We start from the raw sequence: 15,539 nt of genomic DNA, 5'->3' as shown, positions 1-15,539 counted from the left end.
TCTGTGTCAGGGCACAGATCTGTTTTCCATTTTGCTGCATATAGCACTCTTGCTGCTGTCACCATGTACCGGAAAAGGTCTCCCTGTTCTTTTGTAATATTATTTGGTAAAATGTTTAATAGCATATATTTTTGGATTCAGCTCAAACCTGAGCTTGAAAATCTTCTGCGTCTCTTTATATATCTTTATCCAATATTTCCAAGCTTTCTTACATCCACCACATATGATAAAAATTTGCATCTGTGCATTGACATTTCCAACACTGTCCATTATAGTCCTTACTAATTCTTGCAATGTCTTTGGGAGTAGTGTACCACCAGAAAAACATCTTATACCAGTTCTCTTTTAACAACTGACAGTCTGTAAATGTAATATCTTTAGTCTATAGATCTTCTCATTAGTTCATCAGGATGGTTTCTCCTAAGTTTTTCATCCATTTTAGCATAGAGATTTTTACTTGTTCCATTTCTGTGTGGTGTTGCAGTTAAATTTTGTGAATTTTCCCTAATAGATGCTTCAAATCTCCACTTATTTGTGATTCAAATTCTGTTTTTCTCTTAGCCTGCTGCCTTCCTTAAGAGTTTGTTCTTTGAACCTTGATACTGTTTGGTGATACATCAGCCATGGAATATTGAATTTCTTGCTTGGATTTCTTGCCATGTTTTCACATTTCCTTGCTTGTCTATCATAGATTTATAACAGAGCTGATCAATACTATTTCTGGTGGCAGCGTCACAATGGGCATTTATTGGTGACATCAGTGGCAAAATTGGTGGGCTCAATCTATTTCTGCATTGAAACCATGTTTTAAGTAGTCCATCTCTTAGTATATATGGATCCCATCCTGCTTTTGAATGGATTTCAGTGATTTCTTAAGCCGTAAATAATTATGAATGCCTTCTTTATTGTCTGCTATCTCCCATTTTATATGTCTTCTACTCGGATTTATAATCCAATCTGTTATCCAAACTAGTGCCGCCACAGCTTCTGTTTTGTGAATTTGTCTAAAAGTGGATAAAAGCTCAGCTGCTTTGTGTGTGTATTTAACCCTGGTCCCAAATCTTAGACATGCTAGACAAATGCAAATCTTCATTTCTTGAGGATGCTTCGATCTCTTCTGTAACCTGCTTTTTATTTTAATTATATTTGTTTGAAAAATACAGCATCCTCTTGATTGTTGGGTTGCCTGTGGACCGACTACAGACAGGATACCACCTCTTGATAGGAGCTTTTCAGCTGGATGATTATTCCCCATCAGCTGTTGTGTGGTGAAATGTTCAGGTTTCACTTTCAGCTCTCCAAGCGTATTGATCCTCATTACGTACCATATTTTTAACATTCTGGGGCCATGTTTAACTAAATCTCAGTTTCTAATTAGACTTTGCTGCTGAAACAAAAAAATTAATTAGACTTCTTTTTCATTATCACAGTTTTGATCTGTTGTACTTTGAATGAGTTCTAATTAAAATACAGTAAAAAAAAATCAAAACTCTGACTTCCAGGATCATCTCCTGAAGTGATGATTTGCACTTCTCTTAATGGGACCTATTTTTATTTTTTCCATCCTGCTACTTTGAAGAGATTCTGGCTCAGCTGATTATAATTTCAAGCATTATGGTTATTAGCCTAAGTTAAGCAAAGTTATTAACTAAGTTACCCTTTACAATGTGGCATGCAAATACAGCTGCTGACTGGCAACAGAATTGATAAGATTTTTGTTTCCTGTTTTCCAGCCAAAATTAACTCCTACATTTGTTAAAAGAATACCCATTCCACACATACAAAACACCACACAGTAAAGCAGCAAAAATTACCACATATATTTGTTAGGAAGGAGGTTCTCAGCTGAGGTAGATTCAGGCATATTGATTGCTTCTTGCGCTCCTGATGCTTCACCTTTGGCAAATCGACTGGAGGGGAAGGGCTCTTGGCTGGAATAGGCTTCACACATGGTGGAAGGGTGATTCTGCTGATCTCATAAAAGGCTTTCAGAACCACTGCAGTACACTGTCAGGACTAGGATTCAGGGGACCCAGGTTGAAATCCTTTCTTAGCCATAAGCTCACTGGGTGGCCTTGGGCCGCTCACTAGCAGCCTAAGTGGCAGGCTGGATAAAGTGGGAGAGAGGTGAAACATAGGCAGTGTCACGCTGGAAAGGTGGGATGGAATTGTGGTAGAGATTTGGAGAGGTGAGGCTCCTGTATAGCCCTATTGTACAGTCTTCACTTAGCTCAAAATTGAGACTCCAGAAGGTAATTGTGTGATTAGCATAAATTGGGGCTGATTAAAATCTGCTTTTAAAATGCTAAGCACAAACTTCTACTAAATTTGTTTTACTAACACTTTCCACTCGCAAAGCTCAACATGTTTTCCATGATACCAACATATTCTACCTGATACCAAACTGCAAGAATGATGAGGGCTATTTATTGTAAATGGGGTAGGTTCTGAAAGTCTTGGCAAGACTGCATAGACTGGCCAGAGACCTTGAGTTGGTATTACCCTACATGGGGGGTCTCCTTGTGAGTTTGGGGAATTAGCTTTCAAGGAGATGCAGCAAGGGAGTAACTAGGGATCTCTCCTCCAATGTATACCAAGATCATTCCCTTAGACATACACACACATGGCTATGGCGGAGGACAGCCCAATTATACTGTGGAGCGTACCCTGCGGCAGGATTGCATCTTCTGCCCGAAACAATAGCTTAATGGCTGTCTCTGGAGATGAGACAATAAATTGGAAAAGGCTTGATTGTACCTTCCTGGGTGTAACTAAAGGTAAGAAAAGCAATTGATGACCCGCAATCGCTAGGTGGGGAGGGCTTATCAGGTCCCTAAATAGCTCAGATTGGGAATTGGAAGGGTGTGGATGGCACTAGGGGAGAAGTTGTCATCCCGCCACCCGTTGGTGTGCGGTGTCCCTCAAGGGGCAATACTTTCCCCTCTGCTATTTAATGTATAAATGCGCCCCCTCGCCCAGCTGGTACAGAGTTTCGGACTTGGGTGCCATCAATACGCAGATGACACCCAATTGTATCTGATGATGGACGGCCGGCCTGGCTCTGCCCCAGATGTCCTGGAACGTGCCTTCGGAGCTGTGACTGGATGGTTGAAGCAGAGTCAGCTGAGATTGAATCCCTTGAAGACGGAGGTCCTGCATGTGGGTCTAGGGTCCATGGGTGTGGGACTCCGGCTCCCTGCTCTCGATGGAGCGCTACTTACGCCGGTGTCGAGAGTGAGGAGCCTGGGGATGGTCCTGGATGCTTCCTTGTCTATGGAGGCACAGGTTGCAGCGGTTGTTAGATCCTCTTTCTTCTATCTAAGACAGGCTCGACAACTTGTCCCCTACCTATCGACCCATGACCTCACAACAGTGATCCAGGCAACGGTCACCTCCAGATTAGACTACTGCAACTCACTCTACGCAGGGCTTCCCTTGGGCTTGATCCGGAAACTGCAGCTGGTTCAGAATGCAGCTGTACAGGTGGTTGCCGGAGCACCAGTTATGGCTCATGTAACACCTATCCTCCGTCAGCTGCACTGGTTACCGGTTGAGCACCGGGTCCGGTTCAAGGTCTTGGTGTTGACCTATAAAGCCCTATGCGGACTGGGCCCAGCATACCTTCGGGACCGCCTCTCCCCATATGTTCCCCGGAGGTCGCTTCGATCAGCCACTAAGAACTTGCTGATGGTCCCTGGCCCCAGGGAGGTCCGCCTGGCCTCTACCAGAGCCAGGGCCTTCTCAGTTCTGGCTCCGACCTGGTGGAACTCTCTGTCTGAGGAAACTAAGGCCCGGCAGGATTTGTTATCTTTCTGCCGGGCCTGCAAGACGGAGATGTTCCACCGGGCATTTGGTGGGGGCTAGGCTGTCCTCTCGCTGGCCATACCACTGAAGACCTTCCACCACCCATGCAGGACAATGCTGCATTTTAATATTTAATATTCTACACCCGCCAATTTTAATGGTTTTTTATACGATGTTTTAATGTTTTTATAATGTTTTACTGTTTTTAATTTGTTGTCAAACCGCCCTGAGCCCGTCTGACGGGGAGGGCGGTCTAAAAATGTAATTAAATAAATAAAATTAATTCTGGAACTCCTGGAAGACATCTTTTGTCTTACATCTTTGCACATCTCCAGGCTGTGGGGCAGCTAGTCAGCCTCGCCTATGATGTACATTCCAATAATTTTCTGACTCCAGCTGGGTCAGGATCCGTTCTGCCTAGCCAGGCAGCATGTTTACTGCTCAGGGCACATGAGAAGGGGTTTATGATATAGCTGTATTCATAAACTTTTCTATTAGTGTGAGGGTAGGATATAACTGCTAACATTGGGTCTCCAAATTCTGAGTGGTGGTACAGTTTTAACAAGAACAGCCTCCAGGCTGCCTTAGTCATTTTACCCTGCATTCTCACCCCTCCCTCCCTCTTCTTTCAATGAGAGACACTCCGGCTACCAGGCAGAGAGCCAGAGAGCCATGTTTTACTGTCTGCAACAGTTTCTTTTCCCCCTACTACATGCCTGAGCAATACCCGAGAGCTGGAGAAGCCCCCCTTGAGAACCAGCTTCAGCTCACTCCTGATTAATTTAACTTTTACCGATATTACAGAGATTGACAGTTGAGTAAGTGGAAAATCCCAATTTAATCTACCGTTGAGTGTGCCACAGATACGGGCTCAGACAGCTTGACCTACATTTAACCCAGCACAGCAGGAATCTCTTAGTCAGAAAAAAGAAACTTTTTTTCTTTTCATTGCTGAAAGGATTTTATTGAAGCTGATGTTGTGTTTTTAACATGATGAGCGTTTTTGGATTTGATTATTCGAGCAATGTTATTTATTATTTGTTTTATCTTCTCTGTGTTTGTTCATAATGGCCTTTGGCTATACACAATAAATGCACAAAAGTGTTCATATGTTTCCGTTCTTGAACTGTTTCATAGGCTGAGGATCAGGACCGCTTCCAGCATGATTTAGCATGGACAAAGTGAGGGTCTGAAGGTCCGAGTCCTTTAAATAAACATATCCTGCTGTTCTTTTGAGCTCAGGGACTGCTCATCCATTGTGTTCCTCAATAATGCAAAGAAAATTAGTTCAGGAGAATAATCTGGTTTGGGTTCATTGGCATAAGTGTGACTGAATTATTTTTAATCCAAACTCTTTTAGTTTAACTGGGTTGCAGACTGGCTGTATGGTCTTAGCCAAAATCTTGTTACAAACCTGTTTACCAATTGATGTCAGCCTCTCTGACTGTAACTGTTTAATGCTCTTGTTAGGAAGTGGCCAGTCTCAACATAATCATCTAAATCTTTTGTTTAAAATATTCATATTCTAAAAATTCACCCATACCATTATTTCAACTGTCTGCCAACATTAATTTTTGTGTGTTGCCACTCTTACCAAGTAGAATGTAAAATTTATCAGTCATTTTTAGCAGAAAACCAGCAGGGAAGAGATGGAACAAACCCTATCAGCTTGCAATAAGCTGCTGACAAGATCTTGGTTTCTGTCAGAGGCCAGTTAGATGACTTCTGATGGTGGGAGCTATGAAAAAGGGTGAGGGGATTGCACAGTGTTATGCCAGGAGGGGTGGTTTGTCAGATATGTGGGACCCAAGGCCCAAGTTTTTAACCAGCACCTTGAAATGACCCAGAAACAAAATTGGAAGCCTCCCAGACTCAAAAGGATAATATTTGGATTGCAGTCCTTGTAACCTGTCCACTTTCCAGGCTATGTAATAAAATGAAGTAGTCCAAAGTGTCAAAGCCTGCTAATGAATCTGATAAAATTAATACCCTTGTTCAGCTATAATCAGAAATCATCCACCAGGATGACTAATGCTATCTCTGTCACATAAAGTCAAGCTGAAATGGGTCAAGGGCACTGGTGTCAATCAGGGATGCCTATAGCTGCTCTGCCACCCCCCTGCTCAGTCTCTTGCTCAAGAACTCTTGAGTTTAACATATGGTTGTAATTGATCAAATCAGCTTCTGCCAGGGAAAGCTTTTTGAAATAGCTGCTAACATCGAGATATGTAGGAAAATTCTCCTTCCTAAAGATATAGTAATACTGATCAGAGGAGCCCTTATTTTATATATTAAAATATTTTTATCCTTTCCCCAGGGCTCAAGATGACTTAGAATAATTAAAAGATCGACCAACAATAAAACTCCAAATTTCTTCCCCAATTAAAATGCAATAAAATCTTACTCTGCAAACAAAAAAGAGAGAAGTTCCACCGGTGTCCAAGAGAGGAAACAAAGAGTGGACAAGCCGCATCTGGAGAGCTAGGGTTAACAAACCCCCTCAAAGAAATTCAACACCAAATTAGCAGAAAGTACAACCTGAGACAAGGTAGAAGGTGTGGCTTGTGTTTGTCATTGCTCTCCAGATCAGATCCAAGGCAGCCTGGAGCAACAGAAGAGGATATGTGCATGTCCTCCGCCCTGGCACCGCTGTCCTGCAGCTCCAGGTGGGTTCCAAAGTATCTCTGGAACCTGAGCTGTGCAAGTATGAAATGAGTACATGCTCCTTAGAGCTGCTGCAAATTTTGCAATGAATGTGTTCAGTAGTTGAAGTTCTCATGTACAAAGGTGTTGATCAGTTGATCATTGAGCATATTCGGTTTGTGCCAAACAGCTGTGAAGCCTGCTAAACAGGTTGATGTTGGATTTTTGCTAACCAGCTCAGCAGCCATTAGGGTAACTAGGGTCTATTTAGACAAACACCAAAACAGTTTTGGCTCTTGAAAATGGCACCGGGGGTGGGGGGTGGGGTGGGGAGAGAAACAGGAGCCCCTCTCACACACACACTTTGGTTCCAAGTAAGACTGGACACCTGTGGCATTTTAAAAACAAGCTCTTAAACATCGCTGCAGTCCTTGTGGTGGATTCAGGGACATCATGTCATCAAGTTTGGCCCTAATAATGAGCGTGCACAAAAAGGCAATTATGCTGTACCTCATGGTTAGGAAGGAATACAATGAAGCAACCTGCCAAACAACCACAAGTGAGATGACGAACAGTCAAACCAATCATTAAAAAATCAGCTCCCTGATCATGAAAGGGTGGCTGAGTGTCCATAATGCTCTCTTTGCACTTGGGCCACTGCAGCCAGGCTCCAACAGGCTGCAGACTGTGTCTTTGGAGCCCAAGTGGCAAAACCTGTTGCACCACCCTTGCTCAAGTTTGGAGCTAGGTGTTCACAGACCATGAACTTCACCAAACTTCTTTGATGGTTGAGATTCTGCTGATGCAATGGTGGTGGAAAGGGAAGTGTTCTTCATTGGCATCTACATTACCTCATAGCCCTGCAAAGCAGGGTCTGTTGCATGGTCTGTCTGAGTTGGCAGGAGTCTTACGTCAGCAAACCTTGGGGCTGGAGACTTCTAAGAGGAAGGGTAAGGATGCTGCAAATGACTTTGTCTATGGTGTCCTTTAGGCTTTACCAAGGCTTCCAGAGAATTGCCTATGAGACCTGTAAAATCCCTTCGACTAATCTTGAAACAAGTTGGATCCATCAGTCTCTCCATGTGGATCATCTTCCTCCTTCCCTGCTACTACTGGAGGAAGTCCTGTACCACCTGTGACTTTAGTGAGTGATGATTTGTCCATGGCAAGGCTCTTATAATTCTGCCCTCTCAAGCAGCACACCAGAAAACTGTCTGTGCAATACACTGAATCTCCCAGTCTTATGAAAGGTAGGATTGTGATTAAAAGAACTGGACTGAAGTTTGATGTGCTTTCGAATGAAGCTCTGCTAGTAACACCTTCATTTCCTTTCAGCTTATTGCATCAATATGCCAGCCATGGAATAGAACAGCACAAGTTTTCAGCTCCCCTCAGAAGCTCAGCTGTCTTGTGGTATGAGAGATTCATGACTGGAATCTACAAGCTTGTGCATCCGAGACAAATCTCATGGTGTCAAGGTTCTTTTTCATTTATTAATTTTGAGATTTATATATCCCCTCCAGCTCTGAAAAACAGTCTCTCAGGGCAGCTCACAAATACAAAAGCAATCAATATAAAATCCAGTAAAATACATCAATAAACCAGAATCTGTACAACCATACATGACAAGCTAACCATAAGACTGAAAGAAAAGCAAAGACATAACAATAAATCTTCAAGGTAAGTGTGGTAAAGTGGTTATAGTGTAGAAACAGAAGTGGGAAACCTGAATTTAAATTTGCCATGAAGCTAGCTTAGTAACCTTGAGCATGTCACTCTCTCTTACCTAAACTACCTCCCAGGATAAAAATGGAAGAGAATGTGCCATTCTGAACTTTTTGGAGGAGCAGTGGCATAAACCTGGGAGACAGTAATGCCAATGGTTGTTGTGGGTTTTCCGGGCTGTATTGCCGTGGTCTTGGCATTGTAGTTCCTGATGTTTCGCCAGCAGCTGTGGCTGGCATCTTCAGAGGTGTAGCACCAAAAGACAGAGATCTCTCAGTGTCACAGTGTGGAAAAGATGTAGGTCATTTGTATCTACTCAGGAGGGGTGGGGTTGAGCTGAGTCATCCTGTAAGAGTTTCCCAGGGTGTGGAATGCTAATGGCGGGAGGCTTCACTGTATCCTGAGGAGGTTCTTTTGCATATGGATTGGTGCTTGATGTGCTAATCTTCTCTGCAGGGCTATTGTCGGGGATAGAGTGTTTTGTTAGCCTGGTGTTTTTCAGAACTGGAAACCATGCTCTGTTCATTCTTAAGGTTTCTTCTTTCCTGTTGAAGTTTTGCTTATGCTTGTGAATTTCAATGGCTTCCCTGTGCAGTCTGACAAAGTAGTTGGAAGTGTTGTCCAGTATTTTTGTGTCCTGGAATAAGATACTGTGCCCTGTTTGAGTTAGGCTATGTTCAGCCACTGCTGATTTTTCAGGTTGTCCAAGTCTGCAGTGTCTTTCATGTTCTTTTATTCTTGTCTGGATGCTACGCTTTGTGGTCCCGATGTAAACTTGTCCACAGCTGCAGGGTATACGGTATACTCCTGCAGAGGTGAGTGGGTCTCTACTTTCTTTTGCTGATTGTAGCATCTGTTGTATTTTTCGGGTGGGTCTGAATACTGCTTGAAGGTTATGCTTTTTCATAAGCTTTCCCATCTGATCAGTAATTCCTTCGATATATGGCAAAAACACTTTTCCTGTAGGAGACTGTTTTTCCTTGGTTGTTTGATTCATCCTGGGTTTGATTGCTCTTCGGATTTCATTTCTGGAGTAGCCATTTGCCTGAAGTGCGTGGTTTAGATGATTAATTTCCTCATTGAGAAAGTGTGGCTCACATATCCGTCTTGCACGATCCACCAATGTTTTCATTATGCCTCTTTTCTGTCGGGGGTGGTGATTGGAGTTTTTGCGTAAGTACCGATCAGTGTGAGTTGGTTTCCTGTAGACCTTGTGACCTAACTGAAAGTTTGCTTTGCGGATGACCCAGGTATCCAGGAATGGGAGTTTTCCCTCGATTTCTTTCTCCATTGTGAATTGTATGTTCAGGTGGATGTTGTTGAGATGATTCAAAAACCCCATCAATTCTTCCTCCCCATGGCTCCAAATGATAAATGTATCATCCACAAACCGGAACCATACACTAGGTTTGTGGGGTGCTGATTCTAGAGCTGTTTTTTCAAAATGTTCCATGTAGAAGTTTGCTATAACTGGGCTGAGTGGGCTGCAGGAGTATACCGTATACCCTGCAGCTGTGGACAAGTTTACATCGGGACCACAAAGCGTAGCATCCAGACAAGAATAAAAGAACATGAAAGACACTGCAGACTTGGACAACCTGAAAAATCAGCAGTGGCTGAACATAGCCTAACTCAAACAGGGCACAGTATCTTATTCCAGGACACAAAAATACTGGACAACACTTCCAACTACTTTGTCAGACTGCACAGGGAGGCCATTGAAATTCACAAGCATAAGCAAAACTTCAACAGGAAAGAAGAAACCTTAAGAATGAACAGAGCATGGTTTCCAGTTCTGAAAAACACCAGGCTAACAAAACACTCTATCCCCGACAATAGCCCTGCAGAGAAGATTAGCACATCAAGCACCAATCCATATGCAAAAGAACCTCCTCAGGATACAGTGAAGCCTCCCGCCATTAGCATTCCACACCCTGGGAAACTCTTACAGGATGACTCAGCTCAACCCCACCCCTCCTGAGTAGATACAAATGACCTACATCTTTTCCACACTGTGACACTGAGAGATCTCTGTCTTTTGGTGCTACACCTCTGAAGATGCCAGCCACAGCTGCTGGCGAAACGTCAGGAACTACAATGCCAAGACCACGGCAATACAGCCTGGAAAACCCACAACAACCATCATTCTCCGGCCGTGAAAGCCTTCGACAGTAATGCCAATATTCATTTAAAGGTGATCCAAATGCTTGCCGTTACAAAATAATTTTTCTCAAAGTCAGTACATACTATTATTTGTTAATTTGCTATCCCACCTTTCTATTAGTGCTCTCAAGGTGGCTAACAATTCACAATTGTGCAAACCAATTATAAGGCTTATCAAAACTTCTGCGAAGATAATTCTATCACCTGGGAACTATAGCAGCAAAGACCCTGCTCCTTGTGTGGGACACATTAGAGCTGAACAGATGAGCCCAGAGGTCTCCAACAAGTAGTTTATGAGTAGTTTATGATGCATCTCATCAACTGTTAGCTCACGAAGCTCTCAGGAAACCCAGGTAAAGATAATGAAAATAGCTGCTCTAGGTTTTGCTTTTCAAAGCTTTTATTATATTGGATTTTCTCCTGTGTTGTTTAGCTGATAGCTTCTTGAGGAGTGTTCTTCCCCTTCCAGGTTCTGTTTCTAGGACAGAACAAAACTTGGTGGAAAGTAGGGAGCAGCTTATTTGTTTCATTAGTCAGAAGTAGTTCTCAGTAAAGGAAAGGCTGGTGGGCCCTGGATTAGAACAAAGCAATGGGCATGTTATAGTCCCTTGTTCCACACATGACCAAACAGATTTGCTTTCTTACCTAAAGACCTAAAATCAGCTCAAGTGTAAAAATGGTGATTTTATGCTCCATTGTGTGGGCTGTTTAGAAGGCTGACAGCTTGGAACAGTAACACTACCAGGAGTCAGCAGTAGAGATGGGCACGATCCCAAAAAAATTAACGATCCAGCTGATCGTGGATCGGCACTGGTGACGATCCCAAATTAATGATCCACACTGTGGATCCATGGATCATGGATCGTGGAGGCCAAAGCGGGCCGTGCTGCTATTCCCAGCTATGTGGGAAGGTGGGTGGTGGCGGTGGCCGCCAGGCCTGGCAGGCACGGGGAGGCGGTGACGAGCTACCTCCCCTCAGGTCCCATTCAGCAACACAGGAGGTCTGTGTTTGGCCGTCAGAGCTGCCTATCAGTGTTTGCAGGGATGAGATTGGAGTGCCCATGGCTACAGAACACCCCCTTCCCCCTCCCTCCCCTGGGTGTCTTTTCCCAACTTGTGACTGCTTTGCTGCTCCGTGGTTGGAAAGAAGCCCTGCTGATCAAGGAAAGCTGGGCTTCCATTCGGGTTTCCAGGGCGACAGAAGGAGGACAAACAGAGCTCAGGCTTTCCCCTGGTTCCATTGCCAGGGGAATAGATTGCTGGTGCCTGAGTGTCTGGATCCCCGATCTGAGGCCGAACGCAACAATCCAGGCGTCTCCCGATCGCTGGATCGTTGGCCGTGGACGATCACGATCCGCCGGGTCACGATCGCGCGATCGCCATTATCGTGGGTTTTTTTCTATCGTAATGCGGATCGTGCCCATCTCTAGTCAGCAGCACAGGCTATGGCAGCTTGAAGCTGAGCGAAAAGTTTTTGTTCCACTTGTCCTGCAGATGCTGCTGCTGTTGTGGTTGCTCCTGCCTAGAGACATTTCCAAACATAATTCTCGTTTTCAGCACTCTTTATGGACCTCAGATCACCGTGCTATGCAATAGATCAAATTTTCTTTTACCAAAGGAATACAAAAACAAAGCTTTTTAAAAATGATCATAGAATTAAACTTAATATATATAGCTGCCCTTAAGCTGTTTGTTAGCTAGAAAACTCTCCATGAAAGCAAAGAAATTTGTGGGGCCTACGATGCGAAAGATGTTCACATCTTCTGATGGAAACAAGATCATAAATGATATGGCAAGTGAAATATTAAGCAATACGGAAGTGAAGATCCATTTATAAAAGTGCCACAAAGACAGGATATGTTTATGTTGCAAAAATGAGGTTGTAATGGTGCTTTTTGTTGTTCTAACAGCAGACAAAATTGTTAAGCACATCAGAAAAATAGATACCATTAAAACAGCAGCAATGGACAGAAAGGAATCCCTTAAGAATATATATTTCAGAGAAGGATAGGTTCTGTGGTTCTGAAGAACTGAGGTTAGAATTGCCAAGAACTAAATTGCCAGACACACATCACTTTCTCTGTTGTATATATTGAAAGTAAGGAAATATTCCTGTCCAATATGGTACCTGAGGATAACCACCATAATCAGGCAGATGTGTCAGAGAATAACAGATAAAACTGATTATGAAGAATGTGAGACATTGAACCAACTTTCTTATATAAGCAAATTAGCTGCTAGAGTATTGTTTCATATTGTGTGTTACTGAGCCTATAGCAGCTGGTTGAAATAAAAAACAAAACAAAATTCAGAGTGCGACTTGCTGGGCAATGCGTTATTCATATCTCTCTCAAGCAGAGAAACTTAAAAGAAACATTACAACGTAAGATTGCAGAAACTGAGTTTATTTGCAAATTTGGGTTAATGGACCCCACAGGGTTTAATCAGGACAGATGCTAATTTTCTGCATTTTGCACCCATACTCTATCAAGCTTATTACAACATGTATTACAGCTAGCTTCCTGACATCTAATTTGGAATACCCCTCTCACCTGTAAGCCTCCTCCATTTTTAATGGCCATTTAAAATGGCTGCCTGTGATATAAAAATCACAAGACCCCTGGATCTAGAATGGCAGTTTGGATTGCTACCAGGGAAGAAGCCCAGCTAACAGTTGCTGAGTCCCATCCAGGAGACCTAGGTGTGAATGGGGTGATCAGTGGTGATTGGATGTGGGATTGGATGTGGGGTGATCAGTGGTGATTGGATTTGCAGTCCCTCCAGCTCTGGAAGGAGTCCAATGCAACAAAGGTCTCTCAGAGTCATCTCCACTTAACACATTCCTTTCCCTCCTTCCATAATGAGATATCCTGTCCTTGATCGAGGAGCTAATCAAATGGCATTCATAAGCATTTATACTTCATTCCTGGGAAGGTACATTCCCCAACTAAATTCGTCAACTTAGCTCCGGTGGACTTCATTAGCTAACTGCCCCTTTGTGCAGCGCTAGAACAAATTCTGCATTCTCTTTCATGCCCTGGCAGCTACCAATCAAGGTAATCAAAACTTTTGTTACTCTCAGCAGCTGACCATTGGAGTCTTTGTTCTAACAGCTAGGTGGGCTGTCCTACCTCAGGGCACGTTCTACCATATAAGAGTAGTGCCCTGGCCTCACTCAAATTGTACATGTTTACTGGATCCAAAGTGCTGTGGCCTTGAGGTTTGCCCTAAGCCTCTTGCGCTCCTGGCCGAGAATGCTGGCGTTTGAAGCTACTCTCTTCTCCCGCTGACTGGACTACTCTTCAGGATAGGTAGATATACTTGTTCCCCACACTATTCCAACTTCTGACTAGCCTCCTAGGACTCTGTGTGCGTGTAACCATTTTTACCCCATCTTCCTGTATGTGCGTGCAATTTTCCCCTTTTAATAGAAGTTTGCTCTTTGAATTTAAAGCACCAGTCTCTTTTGTTAAATTGGAAGGAACCCCGTTAAAATTGGTGAAAAAGATTCTGCAGTTATTGACCTCTCACATAGCTATCTTCCATGCTTGCTAATTCCCCCACAAATTCTTTTACTCACAAGATAACCAGTTCAGGTAACACACCCTCTGCCGTGATTACAGACACTCCTACTTTTTTCTACTTTATGAGTCTGATGAAGGAAGCTTTGACTCTTGAAAGCTCATACTCTGGAAATCTAGTTGGTCTCTAAGGTCCTACTGCACCCAAATCTTACTCTGGTAAATATATTTGTCCTTGTAAAGATTAATTTGTACAAAGCGTCCTGGAAATTATAAAGGGAGAATGTGGTTGGTGAAGTGAGACATCCCTGGTTCAGCTCAGGAACTTGGAGGAGAATTTTCCAAGTGAAGGGTTTGGAACCAGTTACACATACTGGTTTGTAGATCAGCAGTTGCATAGTAGAGTTCCTCAAGAACCTTTTCACATAACAACCCAACTGCCTTCTTAGCTGCTTTCCTGCTCCTAGTATAGTTAAAAGGCTGGAGTAAAGCCAGTACATGTAGCATTCCTAATGAAGACCTGCTGCAGCCAGGATCCTTGCAGTTCTGTCTGGCCCAGGAAGGGAGCAGCAGTGTGTGCTGTTTCAAAGACTTGCTTTGAATAACTGCAGGTCTGCACTGGTAATCATGGTCATAATTAACATATAGATTAATGTAGTTTGCTTTATATGGGGCTGCCTTTGAAGATTGTCTGGAAGCTACAGTAGGTATAGAGTGCTGCGGCCTGAGTGTTGAGTGGTGTGGGTTATAGGACCCATGTCACTCCAGTCCTGTTCCATCTATACTGGCTTCCAAATTTTTTCCAGGCTCAAATCAAGATGTTAGTACTGACCTTTAATGCCATAATCATCGTGGGCCCACCTTCTCCCCTATGAACCCCACCAGTTACTCCAGTCATCTCTGGAGGCCCTCCTTCGGGTACCCCCCACCAGCTGAGGCTAGATAGGTAGGAAAGGAAACAAAGGGCAACCCCAGATCCAAACTGAGAAAACCAACAAACCGGGGAGCCACAAATCTAGAAATTGATTGTATATATTTTTCCAAAGTGCAAGGTGCAAAAGTGCTGAATGAGTTTAACATGCATCATAAATACATTTACAAAATACAAAGTCCATCCGTTAGAACATCAAATCGTCACAATTTCAAAATCTCAAAGTCCATCCATTTATAAACTGAATCTTCACCGTCCGGAATACGTTTGAAACTTTAAAGTGCAAATGCTGGGTACAATGAAAAAAGCCGGTGGGTGGGGAGACTTGTGCAAGTTGTTTGTTCTTTCACGGTCCAGAGAAGGAATAAATGTTTAAAAACGCCGACGGGAGTTTGCAGGCAAATTGTTATTAACCCGTTTCGTGAGTAAAAAAGACTCACTTCATCCTGGGCATAAAGATAATCAGACCGGAAGCACTGTAGGAGTAGAATAATTCAGTTACAAATGTACATATACATACCATGATACAATGAAAGCACAATCAAAAATATACTCACTGTCCAATTACAGGTGCACAACACGCTCTCCCACTGCTTACAACAAAGAGATATTCACGGACTGACGGCTAGTGGATCGGACAGCAGTATTATAACAACAAGGGGACGAATTGAATCAATGATAGATGCTTTTGAGAGGGTTGTCCTGCGGGATGTGACGAGACTTGAATCAGGACGGATGTATAAGACCTATAA

The sequence above is a fragment of the Eublepharis macularius genome, chromosome 7 (genome assembly GCF_028583425.1).
Source record: "Eublepharis macularius isolate TG4126 chromosome 7, MPM_Emac_v1.0, whole genome shotgun sequence".
NCBI classification, from domain to species: Eukaryota; Metazoa; Chordata; class Lepidosauria; order Squamata; family Eublepharidae; genus Eublepharis; species Eublepharis macularius.
This window is presented reverse-complemented; position numbering follows the sequence as displayed.